Source organism: Triticum urartu, chromosome 4 (genome assembly GCF_003073215.2).
Source record: "Triticum urartu cultivar G1812 chromosome 4, Tu2.1, whole genome shotgun sequence".
In the NCBI taxonomy this organism is placed as follows: domain Eukaryota; kingdom Viridiplantae; phylum Streptophyta; class Magnoliopsida; order Poales; family Poaceae; genus Triticum; species Triticum urartu.
In genome coordinates, this window is record NC_053025.1 from 525458728 (window position 1) to 525478327 (window position 19600).

The 19600-nt window shown below is 47.2% G+C and overlaps 1 non-coding gene across 1 annotated transcript; it reads right to left on the reverse strand.

Moving 5' to 3' along the window:
• Positions 1-5193: 5193 nt before the first annotated feature.
• Positions 5194-5267, reverse strand: TRNAT-AGU. The gene has a single exon. It is a non-coding gene; the product is annotated as a tRNA-Thr (tRNA).
• Between the last annotated feature and the right edge of the window lie 14333 nt (positions 5268-19600).

Consider the following 19600-nt stretch of genomic DNA (forward strand, 5'->3'; position numbering starts at 1 on the left):
CCATTCAATTGTAATGAAATCTTGACTTTTAATTCTATTTGGTTCTAAACCAAACACACTCCAATGTGGGAGAAAAAAACCTACTCCCTTCCTTTCGATTTAGGGAGCCCAATTGAGAAATATTCCAACCAAGGCAACTAGTGAGTGGAGGAACGAATTTTCTAGGTTACAAAATTGTCCAATTAGTGCGCTTGTTTTTCCAAAAAAAATCATGTTTGTGAGTGCTTTAATTTGCATTAACTACATACATGCATGACTAGTAAATGCATTTTTTTAAACACAATAGAGGGGCAGATGTCTGCAAACACATGCATACACTCACTTTTATGAGGGCATACACACACCCTACCCCTATGAGCACCTACAAGAGACTGAGCTGGTGGGTTTGTAGATTGATGAAGTTACCACATGCTCCTCACCACTGACAGAAACTTTGCCTCCCATTGAAAGAATATTCCAGAAACTTCGCCTCCCATTAAAAGAATATTCCAAATGAATGAAAGTAAGGGTTAACAAAGTGGGGGAAAATCAAACATGCCCTAGAACCCGGAAACGAGGGAATACATCAACAACTCCGGCATAATTTTCGTACATGCGCCATGCATTATTGCTTCGCTTCGCTGGCCAGCGCCCATAAGGAAGGGAGAATTTTATACGGAAACCAATATTCAATGAAAACTTCGTGGAAACCATATTTTGAAGTTTTGAAAAAAATCTGAAAAAAATACAGGATGTTAAGAGGATGATGTTTTATTGTCACACAAAATTTCAAGTTGAAACACATTACGAGATGTGAGCTATAAAGAAACAAATTCAGCCCTGAATAGTGACATTACTGTTCGACATTTTTCAATGCTGATTTTGTCTTTTTCATAGCTCACATCTCAAACTTGATTTTTTTTTTGTGGCAATAAAACATAATTCTCTTAACATCCCGTATTTTTCTAGGTTTTTTTGAAACTTCAAAATATCTTCTTATTGTAATTTTCATCGATTTTCATCGAATGTTGGTTTCCGTATGATATTTCGGGCAATGCCCTCTCATGGAACGGCATTGTCGAGCCGATTCCCGGTCATCCATGGATCTCATCTCCCATAGCCGAAGAAGTGGAAGCACGCATTGCATACGGAAGTGATCGCCGAGTGGGCAGCGCGAACGCATTTCCAGCATTCATTGGCCATGTGAAAACGCAGGTGCCGGGCAATGCACAGCACGAGCACGGTGCAGGCTCGCTCAGGCTGCGAGCGCGAGGGGACGAGGCCCAGTACAGTAGTACGGCCGGCACACTGCCTCACAACCCTACTGTGCGTACGTACGTGCCCCGCGCGCCGAGGCAAAACTCGAGGCATTACTAGTGTCATGGTCGGGTCAACATCACGCCGCAGAGCATGGATCCACTCAATCTGCCGCGCCCGAAACCGGAAACGGCACGGCAGGCCGTGTTTATTTTCTTCCCAGGCGCCGCGCTGGTATACACACCGCAGCAGCACCGCGTGCGTACGTGCGTACAGATCATTCAATGCCGTGTGCTCTGCCCAAGGATGCCCTCTGCCGAGCTATGGCTCTGCTCGCGTCTGGTGGTAAGGTTTTGCGTGAGACGGGGATCATCGGGAGAGGGAGCCGTGAATTCATTGGTCTCCCTCGTGGCTTTGGCGCCTGCGTGCTAAGAGCAAGCGAATGGCCAAAATCAATGTCGCTGTGGCGGTGGGTGCACTGGAGATCCGTTCTTGGCCGGCCTCTGCGCCTCTGCGACTGCTTTGCATCGTGTTGCGCGACCGCTGCTCCGGCCGGTTCCACAGTCACCGTTCGTCGAGGCAGTAGCATTCATGATGGTTCAGGGCTTGAGGACCGTGTTGTTGGAGCTCCATATCATCAACTTCTTTTTCCTTGCGAAGATCGTCTAATCAGCTCGGGCATTTTTGCATTGCGAGTGTTTCTCAGGCTTTTCGTAAGATTTTCCTTTTTTGCGGGTGAGGTTTTTCGTAGCGTTTCAATCCTTTACCTTTGGATCAAAACAATGGTGCCACCTAAATTTCTATGGAATGAATTCCTATGCCTTAGTTCCATGGAAATATAAACATCCGCTCCTACTGAGTGTGTGTAAAGAAATTGAAATACTATTTAGACGTTTCTAAAAAAAATCTACTAGTGTGATATCAAAAACGCTTTTATATTATGGGACAGAGGGAGTAGCAAGGAAGGAGCTATTTTTGCGGTGGCCAATGTGGAGAGGGGAGTGGTGTAAAATCCAGTCGTTCCAAGGTAGGTTTGTGGAGTGTAGAAATTTATAAGCAAATATGATGATCAAGCTTTTTAGTAGTCACTTCTATAAACATGATGTATTTTGTGCAACATACCTCAAAGGTTTTCTATAACGTTTTCATGGTTTGCACATGTATTGATTGGTAAATACTCCCTTCGTCCGGAAATACTTGTCCGAGAAATGGAAATGGATGTACGTGACGTACTTTAGTTTTAAATGCATTCATTTGTATTCATTTCTACGACAAGTATTTTCGGACAGAAGGAGTATGTTTATGTTTTTTAGGGATTGCTAAATACTTAACTATGCTTATACAGTACCTAGCTTTCCGGCTGGTAAGGTAAGACCAAACGCTCCGGGTTAAATCTTAAGATCAAAACACACATAAAGACAAGGTCATGGAAGGGAGAATATCCATTGTGCAGCCCCACAAACAGAAACCCTAGGGCACACAAACAGCCCATCCGTCCCCTCTCTCCTCAAATAGGGCCCATGAACTCTGTCTCATGATCAAAAAGATCCTGCACATAGTTCACAACTTCACACAAGGCACTATTTCCCCACAAAAGAAAAGGCGACACTATTTCCCCTAAAAAGCATAAGCTACTATTTATTTGGTGTTGCTAACACTATTTATATTCTCAAAAGGAAAGACAAGCTACTGCTTTTCTTCTTATCCTAAAGGTTGGTGCAATTTTGTTATATTGCTCAAATTCGTTTTTAACACATATTGCTCAATTTCTCCTAAGCAAGTCATTTAAAATCAAAGATCGTTTCTCCCAAGGGCTTGTTCACTCAGAACCCCCATTTGTGTGGTGTGCCTCCAAATTATCTGGACACACGCATTCGTTTGACAGGGGAGACATCGTTTGGATAGACTTACAAAGCTGAGACATTTATTTTGAGACGGAGGAAGTATTTTGTTACTTTGTTGTTCGTTCGGGGAGGATTTGTCCATTGGAGATGCTCTTACGACACTGAGTGCAAATTGCTCCTGTACTATGTAGTTACAGAGTGTATGCTATCGGTCCATAGACCAAGTCTGTACGTCCTGAGCGACTGGCATCACACACGCAAACTGCCATAGACACGATCACATGCCTCCCTCGCCCTCGCCCATGGCCATGGACAATAAAGCAAAGGAACGTTTCCTTCGCTTCCGTCTCCCTGTCCTCGCCTCCGCTCGCCGCTTCGCAATGGCGAGCGCGGCGACGGCGAACGGCAACTCATACAACCATACTGCCCCTCCTCCCCCTCGCGCTCCCATGGCGTCCCCTACGAGGGCGTCTCCTCCAATGTAGGCGCGGGAGGGCGGCGCCGCCGCCACCACCAACGGCAGACAGGGTGGAGCCAGGCATGCATTCATCACTATCCTTAGTTTCCTACCACTGGCGACGAGAGGTGCACAGAAGGTTAGGGTCTTGGGAGCAGACTTATCCATGTATACATCTCGACGGCGTATACGGAGGCGCCGGAGTATCGCACGGATCTATGGCATTCTTGGCGCCGGCCCCTCGGTGTGTTCTTGATAAATTTTGCAATGTTATTTTTTCTAGAGTGTAATTTGTTGTGCGGAGGATCTTCGCGAATTCTCCAATGTTTGAAACATTTTAACTTCTTTTTTCTCGAGTTTTTTGGTGATTTCATAGACTAGAAAACAACAGTAGGGGACTGAAAGGTGGGTGTATTTTGAGGTAATTCTTATGTGGGTTCTTGAGTGGCCACAGACCCACAGTGTGGTTGATTGATTCTGAAGTCCATACCTTGTGAGATCATGCTCACTGCTGTTTTTTACAACCGCCAGTTTGCTTGAATGGTACCTGTGGACTGTGGTTGAATTCTTGGAATGCTCTTCTGCACAGGGGTCAAGGTCTGGTAACCTGAAATTGTTCATTCATGTGATATCGCTTAAGGCCAAGCCATGATAAGGTAGCTCATTTTCTTTTTTCCGAATGCGCGCTTGATTGGGAAATGTGGTTCGATTTGTGCGCTGTTTGTTGCAGTTACTGAATATGTTTGGTTGGTCTGCTGATAATAAGATGCCGTGGACTGGATCTGGCATTGTGCGAAACGGAGCCAGTTTTTCACCCTAAGTTTTACAGCTACCAGACTACCATTGATCCTTTCGTGTCAGCAGATACGCTATAACAGCAGAGAGCACACATCAATCGTCGTGCTTGGCATGTGTTGCAACTTTCAGTTATGGCGGTAATCTGTTTTAAGTTTTAACTCATGCTCAAGAGTTTGTCTTTGTACCCGCGTTTTCTTCTTTTACCGACTGCGATTGCGCATGATGAGCAATTATTTCCTCGCGGTTGAGCTTTCATGGGGACGGCTGAAACCATCATTCAGAAAGAGGAAAACCATCTTTAATCATGGTGGATACGCAACGGCGCGGCCGAGCAGAGCAAAGCTCTGCGCCACCGCTCGTCCGACGGCGCGCACGGCCATCGACTTTGCAGTTCTTGTGGATGGGCGCACCTCTTTCCCCGCCGGCAATGATGGCCACGGCTGTGGAGCGAGCGTCGAGGCATCCGGTCAGAGGCTCACGCTCCCCCTCTTTCAGTTAGTGCCGGCCGGACCCAATAGCTCTGCAATTATTTCGGGAAAATGCCGGTCCGCTCGTTGCCTGGCGCTCAGTGACTGACGACGACCCCGCGTTCTGTATCTGGGTGGGCTACAAGCCTGGCTCCGATGAGCTCTGCGCCGTCCAGTTATTTAGACGGGTGCCTTTCTTTCCTTTTTTTTTGCGGGTGCCTTTTTTTCCGGTGATTCATCATTTGCAGAGCTCCGGTGGGTAGCTGTGCGATGGAACTGCGTTCTCCTCTGCTTCGCAACTGGTTACAAATTACGATGTGCTCGAGTGTTTAGGTCTTGTTTGCGGACATGTTTTGCAAAAATATATATATGTCAGTAGGGTAAAAAAGATTGCTTTCATTGAGAGTTGAACTCAAGACCTCCCGCTTACTAAACGGGTGCTCTAACCAACTGAGCTATGAAAGCTTTTTGATGTAAAATTAGAAATTACTTTATATAAACATAAGGTACACCTGACAGCCGTGTCATGACGAGGAAAATGTACATGACCATCGTGCGCATACGTGATCCACAGGCACAGGTTGAGCATGAGGTGAAGAGTGCTGAGAAACAGAACATCTTGCAAACGGCAGGATGATTTTTAACAGGAGACAGGTCTCGAATAGGGGCGGACCTACATAGTGCTGAGTGGGTGCCCATGCCCCGCCCAATTTTTGAAAATTAAATAGAAATAGCTTGTGTTCTAAAGGATATTTTTTGTCAAATTTGCACAATAAGTGCCCCACTCCACAAAAGTTGTAGGTCCGCCCCATGTCACCAAGGCCGCAGAAGCAACTTCATTGATAATGTTGCAAAATCGTACAAGGTGGAATAGTTGCACACGCTTCGGATCAGTCGATGGAGACCTACCTGCGACATGAAACCTAATTTGAGAAGGCCAGAGACAAGCACGCCATCTGCTTCTTCACCGCCACCACGACTGCCATGGAAGCAGGGAGAGAGACCACCACTGAACCTTGCCAAGACCAGGTGCCCCAGAAGCTTATTCATCGAGCTATTGTCACATCCACCTTTGGCTGCTTCCACCCTCTATGGATGGCCAGCTTGGGATGCAGAAGACGGCAACCGGATGTGGCTTAAGAGCACCGATGACAAGCACTTTGATGGCATAATGCCAAACTCCCCTAGGGACACACATGACCTAACACTACTATGAACAAGAAAGCTGCAGTCAGCTCTCCCATCTTTGCCCCAGTGAGCTACACCGGCAACGAAGGTCCAAGATCAGCCCAGAATCAAGATCTGGGAGCCGACTCTCAAGTAGACAAAGGAAGAATGTTTCTCAAAGCGGTTGTTGTTGGTTACACAGAACTATGAGCAAGCATGCAGGTTTAGCGAAAAAAAGTATGAAATAAACTTAAAAAATGTCCATTCCCTTTGGATGTACATAATATTGCTACTATTACCGTAGAAGGGGCTAACCTATTGGATGAGCCTTTCTCTCTGAAAGAAATTCATGAAGTTGTTTTCCAGATGGAACATGATAAATCCCCATGTCTTTATGCATTTGCTGCAGATTTTTATTAGAATTTTGGGATTTATTCAAACATGATATCAAGATATTTGATTTTTGGGGGGTTCTCAAGATATTTCATGATGTTTCTAGTCAGAGCTACAGGCCGATTGTCTAGGTTTTTTTTTAAAAAAAAACTGGCCGATTGTTTAGTAGGCAAACTCAGAAATTACACACATCACTTGTTCTTTAGGCCCATATTTATGGCTTCCATCCACATTTTGTGATGTGCTGGGTGTGCCAAGGCCAAGTATAGCTCCAATGTAACTCTGCCCCTGTTTATGGTGGAAATTTGAAAATATCTGGATTAACTATAATTTTTTTACTCTGGTTTTCAAAATATGAATACGCAAAAATACATCCGAATTTAGACTAGTATGTTTACTTAATGTTAGCTCTGATTTTTTTTACAGAAGTCTTGAAGAACATGCTTAATCTTGTTGTGGGTAGAGTTATATCCCTCATTCGTAAAAAGTTGTCAAAGGGGGTATATCATGGAACCAGTGCTCGTTTTACATGAAGCCTTGAATTTTATGCACAAAAAGAAACAAGGAGATTTTTTGTCTCCCCTACTCTTTGATCTTGTTGTAGATGCCCTTGCTTTGCTGCTTGATAATGCTAGGAATTCTTAGATTAACTAAAGGACAACTATATGACACAATAGATGGCGGTGTTGAGATGCTCCAGTATGCTGATGAGTGATGACATTGTATTCCTTCTGAAAAATATGATTTTAGTAGTGCTCATCATCTAAAGTTATTTCTTTGTACATTTGAGAAAATGTATGGACTTAAAATAAGTTTACATAAGACTAAATTATTTCATTTTTGTGATACTAAAGAGAGAGATCTAGAATACAGGAATATTTTTACTTGCCCTATTGAGGAATTGGCAATGAAGTACCATGGCATTCTTGTACATGGGTCTTGGATTTACGACAAATCCTAAAAAAAATCTAGAGGTTAAATTAGAGAAAATATGTGAATGATGGCAAGGGGAAATGTCTTCTATAGGAGGCATATTGGTTAATTTCATTCCTGTCTTTCTAACATACATTTTGTATACAATGTCATTATACAAGCTTCCTGTTGGCAATAGGAAAAGAATGATCTTTTTTAGACCCAGAATTCTTTCGCAAGAAGACCCAGGCAAGAAAAGATATCATTTGATCAGATGGCCTAAGGTATGATAGTAAAAGTGCATCTCTTAAACACCCCTAGTAGATTTGGGTGATCAATGGCGAACCAATATAGGCGATTAACTGTCCATCAAGTTTATTTTAGGAATTTAGTATTATGGTTTGAGTGGAACATCAATGGTGAAATGTGCCTCCACATTTTCAAGAAGTCGTCTCCTCCAAGAGATAAACATGTAATTTACGCTCGCTGATACCATTTGCCACGCTCATGCCACGAGATGCGTGCATGCATGATCGATATTGTGTCTGAGGTGGACCAATCGCAAGAGCCCTATGGTTATGAGCAGCCCTAGGTATTGAAGGAGGAAGTCCACGCAAACTATATTGAGGTGCTACAAAATGTCGCTAATGTTGAGATCACGGCGTCAGATGAATGCCACATCACACTTGCTTTCATTGATCATGAGAAATGTTACTTATTTGAAGGCCCACATAATGTGTAGAAGGAGCTAAACTCCCTTGCGCACTAGGTTGACGAGGATGATTGTGTCGTTTGAGTATAGAAAAATCGACGCATTTTTCATGACTCTTTGTTGTGCATATTATGTTATATTTTATAGATTAATATTATAGTTGATTTATGTATACACAGACGACACCATCCACCTCACGAATTCAAAGGAGCACATAATCTCTTCATATGCCCTAAAACTATTGCCCAAATTACCCTTCAAAGAAGAAAAGAAAAGGACCCCAAAGTGTATAGAACACCCTGTTAATGGGCGGTTGGATTTGATTTAGTACCGCACTTCTCTATGATCAATGAGCATTAAAATGTATGTAAAAAAAAGCTCACGAAGTAACATGTCCTTAACCCGACAACAATTCTTCGGGTGCATTTTAGTAATATGGTGTAACATTACATAGCCTTCCCTCCTAAGAAATCTTTCTCTCGCAATGATTTGCAGCATATACTCTCTCTTCTGTGAGAAGGATTTCGAGCATATATACTCAGATGGATAGAATAATAGAGTTGAGAATTAGCATACAGAATGCAACAAAACATGTACTGGAGAAACATGTCCGAATATTTATCTAGTTAAGGTGAGAATTTTCACAGCTACGTTGTTCGTTCCTTTATACTCTGCGGGGCCCTCTGAAATGGTTCGTTGATTCTTTTCTTTGGGGCTAATGCTTCGTGAAGATAAAGATTCTATTTCTCTCTTTTGTCCAACTTTCAAGCACCCAAGGAAATAAAAAGACTAGAAGGAAAGACGTGGAAAGTGAGCTCAACTGATGCAGCTAATCGAGATTCATATATTTCTTCTTGACTGGCACTTTAATCATGCGTGATGCTTAGTCTCCAAGTGGAAAGGGAATTGGATCCTTCTGCTACGTAAGCTCACCAGTGAAACCGTGGGAGGGACCTTTTCCTGGAAATACAGCAGCAAATAGCATCAAGGCCATATATCTCCCAGCAAATGGTTTCCTTAACGCATACATTTAGCCCTCCTATTCATACAAGTATCTCCCTTCGGTTTTCCTTCAGTATGCTGAATAAGATAAGATTGGACAGCACGAAAGTTGGCACCTATTATTATTTTCTGTTCCAACCTTTTATAGTTTTTTGGGGGGAGGGGGGGGGGGGATCTAAGTTATAGACAGAAAAAATGCAGAGCAAAATGTTCAAATGCTCAAGTGATGAGATGTGTTTGCCATCAGAGAAAAAACTAGCCACCGCCAAGAGAAATCGCAAATCCGTTGTCGTGAGTCTGTTATGGTTATATGCTGGGGTCCCCGTCTAGCATCGTCTGTGGATGTGTGGAGGTGTGTTTCTGGCGATTCTGTCTTTGATGGATTTGCTCGGATCTGGTCATCGTCTGTATACATTCGTGTGTCTTCAGGTTGGATCCTTCCAATCTAGGATACTCTTCATTGGCGGCGGTTGTTGTTCTGGTGCGCTGGTCCTATGGGACCTTAGCACGACGATTTCCTGACTCTCTACTACAACAAGTTTTGTCCGGCTCCGCCGAGGAAAGAGCGATGACGGCGACGCGCCTTGGCTCGCTTCAGTGCCTATAGTCGTCGCTAGATGGTCTACGGACCTGGATGTAATTTTATTATTTATGATGTTTTCTGTGCTGCCATCATTGAAGATGAATAGGTCGAAAAAAATTCCACAAAAGAAAACAAAAAAATCCCTCGATGTAAATTTTAGTTTATCAGAGATCTTTCTATATTCGTATCCGTGTGTGTTTTAATTTTTGTATGTGATATACCCTGGTTACATGTTTTATAAAGTTAGACCGTTTACTAAAAAAAAGTCAACGTCAAAAGATGTGATCAGATATACATTGTGAATTCTTTTTTTGTGAAAGATATATTGTGAACTCTTGTAGTCTTGTCTCCCATGCTGATGAATCAGTTTTCATTTCAACCACGCAAATGTAACTAAACTACTCCCTCCCTTCTTAAATGTAAGTTTTTTTAGAGATTTCACTACAAAGTATATACAGATGTATATGGACATATTTTAGAATGTAGATTTACTCATTTTGATCCATATCTTAGTTTATAATGGAATCTTTAAAAAGACTTATATTTAGAAACGGAGGGAGTAGTAAATAGGTACGCAGCGATTGCCACCACCAGTTCCACTGAGAGAAAGAAGAAAAGCAAAGAGAGCAAATCAATTAGGCCGAGGCAGATGGATCAATGCTTCCATGCATGCTGACACCTTGACACGCATGCAACGAATTCCGCATGCAAAAAAACCCTTAACCACGTCGTCGTAGCTGCTAGCTAGCGAGGCGCGCTTTGCTTAGTGACATGCATGCTGAGCTCCCGGCCGCGCATGCATGCAGCAGGACTAGTAGACAGCCGGGAGAAAGCTACGTAAATTCCAAAGAACCGGAAAGGAACGCGTCAAAAGGGTCAAATGGGTGGAATTCTGACCTTGCGAGCAGCCCCTTCCATCGCAGAAAACCCAAAAGAAAAGGGGCCGCGCATTTTTCTTCTCCCCTCTTTAATTCTGCTCCTTCGAATCCGCCTTTTGTTTGCTCTCTTACAACAAGCCCCTTTATAAGAGCATCTCCAGCCGTTCGGCCCCTCAGGGCACCGAAAAAGAGCGGTTTGGGAGTGAATCGGCGCTAGATCGGCCCCTGGGGCGACCTAGCTCCCGGCCACGCCCCCAGACGCCCCAACCCGCGGCAAATTCAAACATAGTCATTCCCGCTCACAAAATAGACGCCATAAATTCGACGATCATGCGGCCACAGTCCGGCGATCGAATAAAAAGTTCGGCGTACAAAAAGAAAGGACGCGCGTGCAGCGCATCAAACGCCGAGGTGGGTCTTCGGCGTCGATGGAATCAGTGTGCGCGGGCTTGGCGGGGTCGGAGCTTCTTCTGTGCTGAGCGGCGTCGGCGTGGCTTCTGTACCGCGGGGAGTCGTGGAGGCATCATCGCTCGGGCTTGGCGGCGGTGTCGGCGTGGGCGTGGGAGTTGGCGGCGCCGTCGACGGCAACTGGTTCAGGATGAGACCACGCTCCGCCAAGTACCACGCCTTGACCGCCTCGTCGTTGCTCTGGAACATGTCCGCCCCGCCCAACAGGAAAGTCAGGTCGGTGTTTCTTTTCTTCGCAGCGACGTTGGTTCGGAGTAGGTCGAGCTTGATGGCGCTGCTCGTCATCAACGCCGACCACCGCGCCTCGGTCTTCTCTTCACGCAGGACGGCCCGGGCCTATGCGTCGGCGAGGCAATACTCGATGGACTCATGCACTCACGCGGTAGCCGCGTCGGCGTGTTTCGCCTTCTTGGCCCCTTTGTTGCCGTCTGGCCGCCCCTCTGACGCGCCCGGCGTCGGTGCGTCCGGCTTGTAGGTCTCTTTGGTCTTGTCGAGGGTGCGCCGGACTTCCGCCCACTTCTCGCACTTGTCAATGCGCTTGTAAACGTGGAGGTACTTGAACTCTTGGTCGCAGTTGCCTAGGCGATACAAGGCGAACATGCGCACCAGCTGCGCGGAGGAACAAACAGTTGGGGTGCGCACACGGCGAAGAGAAGCGGGAGACCGGTGTGCCATACCTGATCCTCCACGTTGGCGCCGCTCTCTGGGCGAGCCGCGACCTCCTCAACGACCCCATGCCATTTGTTGCACACCGCCTGGATGAGCCCCCAATGGTTCGCCATTGCCTTCGCCCCGCGCTGCATGTAGACGCCTTTGAAGTAGGGATCGACGAGTTTGCGCTCTTCGAACTCGGCTTTGATGCGCTCCCAGTATGTCTCGATGCTCTGATTCGTGCCGGTGGTCGGGTCGAGGCAGACGACTTTCCACGTTTCGGCGAGGCATTCCTGCTCCTTGGACGCCCACTTGATGCGCGGCTCGCCGGTCCTGGCCGTCCCCTCTTCTTCTTGCGCCTCCTCGCCATAACAGTCGCCGGTTCCTCCTCCTCCTCCTCCTCCTCCGGCTCCTCCTCGCCGTAGTCGAGCTCACCGTCCATGCTGCCGCTGAGATCCACCGTGTCGTCCGGGGTAGCGAACCCGGGGGACGCGGCGGTCGCGGCCGAGCCTGCCGCGATGATGTCATCCATGTCGGCGTCGGTCTCGTCGGTGTTGCCGAGGTGCGATGTGGAAGCTTGTGAGAAGGGCAGCGCGCCACGGCGGAGATGGGGCGTCGCGGAGCACGCGTAAGCCGGCGGTGAGTAGTTGTATGGAGGGTACTGCATGCCGGTGAAGGCGGACGAGGGCGTGCGCTGGGCCGGGTGTCCATGGGGAAAGGTGACGTTGGGGTTGAACCCACCATGCGCGTCCCCGTCGGCATAGCCCGGCGACGGCGTGCATCCCCATGGCTGCAGCGACGACGAGAAGTCGGACGGAGAGCTGACGCTTTGCTGGCTCCAGGGTGCGTACTGGGCGTGGCCGCCGGGTGGATTCATCATCCCCAAGTGAGTCGCCTCGGCCTCGGCTTGGTCCGCCGCAGCCGCAACGGCACGCGCCGCGTTGTCACGGGCCTTCTTGGCGATTGCCCTGTTCCGACGGTCGGCAGTGACAGCCTCCCGTCACTGAACTTCCGCTCTCCACTCGGCATTTGTCATGCCCGATGGCTTGGACGGCGGCGCCCTCGGCTTCCTCTGCTTCGGCTGGGCGACGAAGGCGGTTGCGGTGGTCGCAGCGCGGGGGTCTTTGGCGGCATGGCGGCGGGAGGGAGATTGGCAGGAGGAAAGGAGAGAATGGGAGGGAAGCGGGGGGCGAGGGCGGGAAGAAACGGCGGGAAGAGGCTCTCGACTCGCCGACAGAGCGGCCCCACGCCCCTTTTCGCTTTGTGCCGGCGCCCCAAGCGCGCCCCAGCGTGCCGGGTTCGGCTCGGGTCTGCCGGCACCAGTTTCGGTCCGAACCGGCGAAAAACGGGCTACTGGGAACGCGATTGGGCCGAATTTTGGACGCCGGCGCGACATAAACACCTGAAGAGGGCCTGTTGGGAGCACGGCTGGAGATGCTCTAAGTCTTACGGATATTACGGAGCACGCCCTCGTGCCGGCGAAAGCATTGAACAATTCCAGTGCCTGGGGGACGGAAATAAAATTTCGTACGAAGTGTTGGGCCTGTGGGAAAAAGATTGTTGCTCGTTTCTTTTTCTGCTGCGGAGATGCAGGCCGTTGTTCTTTGCTTTGAGCCAAAGCAAAGCGAGCGGGCGAAGGAAGCAGAAAAGATTTGGAACCCGAACCGAAGCTGAGTAAGCAACTAAGCATGGTGGTCATCATCCAGGCATCAATTCTAGTAAAAGAAACCTGGCATCAATTAATAAACAAAACCAAAGTCAAGCAGCCTAAGCTCCGCCCTCGATCCATCGATCGGGCTAGCATATTCCGACGGAAAAGCATGCGGATACGGGCTAGCGAGCGTAAAGCCTATGTAAGGCCAATTCCACCGCACGACCTTATCATATTCAGCCCCGTTCATTTGGGGTAAAAGAAATAAAAAAGACGATCCAGCGCGTGGGAGCAAACGGAGTTTTGTCCGTTTTGTGTCCGCTTTCGACCCATCCGCGGTCCAAGTTTGCGCCGCTTTTGGGGTGAAACGAACACCACGTGGACACGCGGGTCGTCTGCGCGTGTCCTTCCCTAGCCCGCCCGTCAGTGGCACAAGACGGGCCTTTTTCTATCTGTCCCCTCCCTCCCTCCGGCCGCACCCCCTCCACTCTTCCCCACTCTTCCCGTCGCTGCCGCCGCTGCCATTGCAGCCGTGCAGTTCGGACGCGAGCTCGCCCAACCCCTTCCCCTCGGCGCCGCCGAGCTACCCAACCACGGCCATCTGATTTGCGCACCCGCCGACCGGTTTTGGGGCGGATCTGGTCGGTCTTGAGCTCGGCCGGCTGTGGGAGGCCGGGCCGCGCCATGGACTGGCCGGGCACCTCGCCGGAAGGCCCTGGCAGGGCCGCAAGGCCACATGCAGGCAGTGGCTCCTCCTCTAGCCGCTCGGATCTGCACCGTCGATGGTCCGCCGGCAGATACACGAATGGCGGTCGGCCGGGCTCGGTGCTTGCCCAAAAACTCGCCGGCGCACCGTTGCCACTCATTAAGTGCGACCACTGCCCAAGAATGGTCGTGCGCCGTGTGTCTACAACGCCGGAACATCCTGGATGGGTGTTCATCAAGTGCTTAAACGATGGGGTATGCGCTTTTTTTAGTTTCGGTTTGTGCTCTAGATTTAACTAGTTGTGCTAATTTCAAATTTTGTTGTGTAGAACGGATGCAAGTTTTGGTATTGGAAAGAAGAGTACATCGATATATTGATAGAGCGAAATTTAGTACATGTTCGTACATTTTTAGCTAGCATAGAGGCTGTAAATGAGACAAGTGCACTTGATGCTAGATTAGAGGCTAGACACGAGACTAGGTGTTTGGAGGAAGCAACATCAACTTCCGGCTTGAAGAAGAAAGGAGGATGCCAGATCGAGCCTTCTGGCTTGAAGAAGAAAGGAGGATGCCAGATCGACCCTCCTCCACAGATCAACAATGAGTGCATCGAGAAGGTCCTAACCCAACTCAAGGGAGCAGTTATGGAAATTGGGTATCTTCTAAAATGTATTCTTGTGGTTCTTGTTTTCTTTGGCCTTGCTTTACTAGTCAAAATGTGATGATGCATTTTTCATGTACTCCCTCCGTTCCTTGATATAAGGTGTATAGATTTTTTTAGAAAAAGTTCGAAATATAAGGTGTCTTGCGTTGTACCACTCGTTTGAATAATTTTTTTAAGGATTTGATTACATTTACTTATATTAAGCAAACTCTTCTATTTTTTCATGTCAATTAGTCAGGTGTAATCTCGCCCAAAACTTGTGAAATTTTCACTCCACGTGTGTTCTTTAATTTTCGTGCCAAAAACTATACACCCTATATTTAGGAACTGAGGGAGTACCAAAAATGAATGATGAAATAAAGTTAAGGACTTGCAAAGAAATAATACGCGGAGAAGATGCGGCCGGGATGCGTCCGTCCAGTGGGCACACAGCCACCGCATCTCAGAGCAGACCCGAACACGACTCTAAATCCTTATTCAAAGAAACAAAAACAGGACAAAACGGACGTACGTTTGAGATCGCGCGGTAGATTTGGCCTAACGATCACCTCGTCGTGATGCATCGCCCGCCCGTTTCATGGCGTCGCTATCCGGATGCGTCGCCGCGGGGGAATAAATTAGGGGCGGCATAATTTTCTGTTGTGAGATACGCACGGGCACGGCCGACCTGAAGCGCTTCAGGTAGATCGGCGAGCTAGCTTAGGCCCTAAGTCTGCGCCACGTACGCACGCAGCTGCCGCCCCGGCGGACCCGGCCTGTCTCTCTACATGGCTGCAATAAAAAAAGTTGGTTGGCTGTATTTTTCTAGTGGCATGGGCAACTGCAAGCGATGGTGATTTGTGAGTAAGCTGTCTGAATGTTGGATCAGGTCGCCGACGGCCGACCTTAATTCCGGGGACCGAAGAAATCAACCGTTTTAATGCCCTGATTTGGACCGTGCGTGACAGGGTAGCTGACGCATCGGGCTAGTCATGGTCTGTCTGCGTCCTGATATGCGTTATCTGCATATGCACTGCTCCTGATGGCGATTAGATTTAGCCGTGTGTGAAAGAGGAACCTTAGTTTCCTCGCAGAAAAAAAAAGGAACCTTAATTTCTGAAACGGCAGCGTAGTGATACCACACCTCTCACATGCTCCCATGCTTCAAATTTTAAAAGTCATATTTGATGAGGCGTTTGGTAGACTGCATAGATTTTGAGGTATTTTGCATCTGGGGTGGCTGATTAGGGCATGACTGCGTGACGCCAAAAAATTATGTTTTGCATATTACTCCTTCCGTTCTCAAATATTTGTCTTTTTAAAGATTTCAACAAATAACTACATACGAAGCAAAATGAATGAATCTACGCTCTAAAATATGTCTACATACATCTGTATGTTGTAATCCATTTGAAATGCTAGAAAGACAAATATTTGAGAACGAAGGGAGTAGTTCATATGGTTTGGTAGGCTGCATCGCATCACTGAGAAGTTCGATATTAATATTATTTTCATAAGAAAGGAGAAGACTCAAATAGCAAAAAAATGATAACTCTTGACTCGGGAATCTATAGTATGATTACATATAGCTGATATATAGTGGTAGTAATCAAAGAGTTCTCCCCTCATATAGTTAGGGTTCTTTTCCTCCTCCTTCGATGACTATAGTTTTGTCTTGGTCACGTTATCTAGTGGAGTAGACAACGTGGTTGTGGCGTGTTGATCCTTCGGCTCTAGTTCCAACCAATGATGGTTGGTTAGTCTCGGCATTGTCGAGGAGCATGTGAGATTTGTGTTTTCCAGAATTGGGGTATTGGGTAGATCGTGACTTACCCCTTGGCTCTCCTCCAAGCAAATAAAAGAGGCGGCTAGGATTTCTACCTCTCGTCGGTGCGGCTGCCGATTTTCCTTGTCTCCTGTGTCTTTAAGGCCATGGAGGCTCGGTGAATCCCGGCCTCACCGACGGAAGTGCTCCGTTTTTATATGTTCCTTTGAGTTTTGCTTGGGTTTGTGTTCTGCCCAGGAAGACGAGACGACGACGGCTCCCTGAAGATGAAGTAAAGTTTTCCCTGCCTAGCCCACGTACATCCCGGTGGTATGCCTAGCATCGTCGGAGGGTGTGTGGAGGTGTGTCTCCGACGTATCTCGCGGGATTCGGTCGGTGCTTGTCTTTGATGGATCCGGTCTTCATTCGTCTATGTCGGTGTGTCTTCAGGTTGGATCCTTTGTTGGTTGTTGTCCTGGCGCGCTGGTCCTATGGAGTCTTAGTATGATGACTTTCCGACTGTCTACTACAACAAGTTTTGCCCGGCTCTGACGAGGAAGGGGTGATGACGATGGCGCACCTTCGGCTCGCTTCAATGCTTGTAGTCATCGCTAGATAGTCTACGCATCTAGATATAATTTTTATTATTTCTGGTGTTTGTTATACCGTCATGATTGATGATGAATAGATCCAAAGCCCGCCCACCTTCCCCCTGAAAAAGGATTTGTGCTTTTTGGTTCCGTCTAGACATACCTCGAATGTTCTACAAGCCCTGTCCGGTGTTATCTTCTCCGGAGCGGCAATTTGCTATGCAAATCGCAGCCATGGGTATCTTGTGGTCTGCATTGACCGCTCCATACAACTGCTTCTATAAGTCTCTGGCTTTGAACTAGTTGTCTGCGGAGAGGGAAGGCCAGAGGCAGCAACGAGCTTTGCATATGGTACACCACGATGGATATAGAAGGAAGAAGGCCCTGACACCTAAAAAAATTAGATGTATTTTTCAGTTTTTGTAATAGTGTTTTAAGGGTTTGTTCTACTTAATATACTAGTATGGTACATGTGCATTGCACGCATGAGATTTGACAATCAAATTATGAATAAATATCACATTATAGCATGTAAATTTTGAGTATACGCATGATTTAGATATTCGTTTAATTCTTATAGTTCATCTCATTCAAAATCAATTAGTTCTTATTGAAAAACTAATCTGTTTGAAGATTCATGGAGTTGTGCGTTGTAAAGTATAAAGTAAAAATAAATAATGGCAATTCATTTAAAAAATTGGGCAATTATAATACGGAAGATTCTAGAACAAAGAATAAGTGCTTGTGTTTTGAGATTTGTGTATTATGCTTAAATTCAACCATGAAATCTTCTAAATTATACATGTGGCAAATTTTGGTGAAATGTAGATGATATCCAACGGATAGTAGTACTCAGATTTGCCATCTCTGCACCGTTGGATTGGCTTCATTCAGTGACCATCTTTTAAAGTTATTCACACACTATATAGGGGGATAGATGATCTTCGGCCTTTACAAATAAAGAAAAATAAATAGTAAAAGATTTTCCGTAAACACAGGGAGAAATGTATGAAGGGGAATCGATCCGGCCGATGATGTCCGGTAGGCTTATGTACACGTAGGCACATGCTCACCATTCACCAAGCCAGAAGATAAGCAAGGGAGGGGGGACACACAAAGACAATTTCGTAACTGAACCTGGAGAACCAGGGCAGCTGTCAGCGCCTACAATGCAATGCCCATCGCTGCAAGAAATCTCGACCAGCAATGAAAAAAAAATATTATAAACAAACAAAAATACGCATCCTCTTGCAGATATTTTGCAATAGACAGCGCGAAAACTTGAGGCCTAATTAAGCTGCAGGAGGAGTATTTTCTTTTCTTTTGAGAGAAGGCTGCAGGAGTTCACACGGAAGAGAGAGAGAGAGAGAGCCAGCATCAATGGCCTGCAGAAAAATGTTGCGTGCAAGGTGAGCCAGACATTTCGAGAAGTGGTCAGGCCCAGCGAGAGAGCCCGGCCGGGATCCCTGCGGGGAGAGGGGAAAAGGAACCCGAGCACCGGCGGCAGGTTGGTCAGGTCAGGTCACGTGCGTGCATGCGCTTCGCAAGGGCAGCACGCTACTGACGTTGCCCGGCTGGGACTAACTTGACCGCCACGCAGCACCCGTTGCCAATTCGAAGTCCACCATCCCAACCAACACACACAATACACGAGCCGAGATACTACGAACGAGACAGCCCACGAGTTACAGGCCGAAGAAAAAGGTGTGCCGTGACGATCGAGCCGGTCAACGCCACAGCGCGGAAGGTCAGCGTTGGGCCGGGCCGGGCTGACGGGTGGGGCCCAAAGGGAAGCCCCTCGGGCTACTTGCTTGTCAAGAAGAAGAGGAAGAGCGTGAGCGTGAGCGTGGTGGAGGGAGGGAGCGTCTTAAGCGCCAAGAAAGAGGGAAAAACCGATTAGGAATACAGTACAGTGTGAGCAGCTGTCGGAGTGAAAGCGACGCGCCGTCCGTTTCGTGCGTGCTGATGAACCTGCCGCGCAAGGAACTGAGGGGTGGGGCGAAGGGCAAATTCGGCACAACTGCCTTCCGCTTTCGTACATGGGCGGAAAACAACTGTGGTGAAACGGAGGAATTGAACGTCTCCATCACGAGCCTCCAGCGCCTACGGAGAAACTAAAAACTGGGAACGCGACAGATATCTTTGATTTTTTGACATGATTTTTTTTAATCTCTGGAGACACCACATTATATGAGGGTCGGCGCCTCGTTCTAACAGTAGTAGTGATTGTTAGATGGTTCCAGAATCTCGATGTAATTTTTGTTATTTTTGAGGTGCTTTGTAAGTTCGATCAACTTTGATAATAGATCTAGATTTTCAAAACAAAAGTGAAAAGGGTGACTTCGTAATTTATTATACTTGTGAGAAAAAAGATTGCACTTCCTTTGCATATCTGCCCAATTCGATGCTTACTGTAGTACAGTAGTACTATACTTCCCAACCAAGTTTCCTCAAAAAACAAAAACTTCCAATTCAAGCAAGTAGTAGTTGAAAAAGGGAAACGAGGCAAGTGTGGATTAGGAGAACGGTTATGGGCCAAACTAGACCCGTCTAGACTTCTCCACCAAGTCACCTCGGGGCAGGGGCAAAACCGCCATCCGAAGAAAAGATTTTTTTTTCCAGAAAGAAGAAACCGCGCGATCGGGCGAGCCGTCTCAAAACTAAACTAAAAGGCCGCG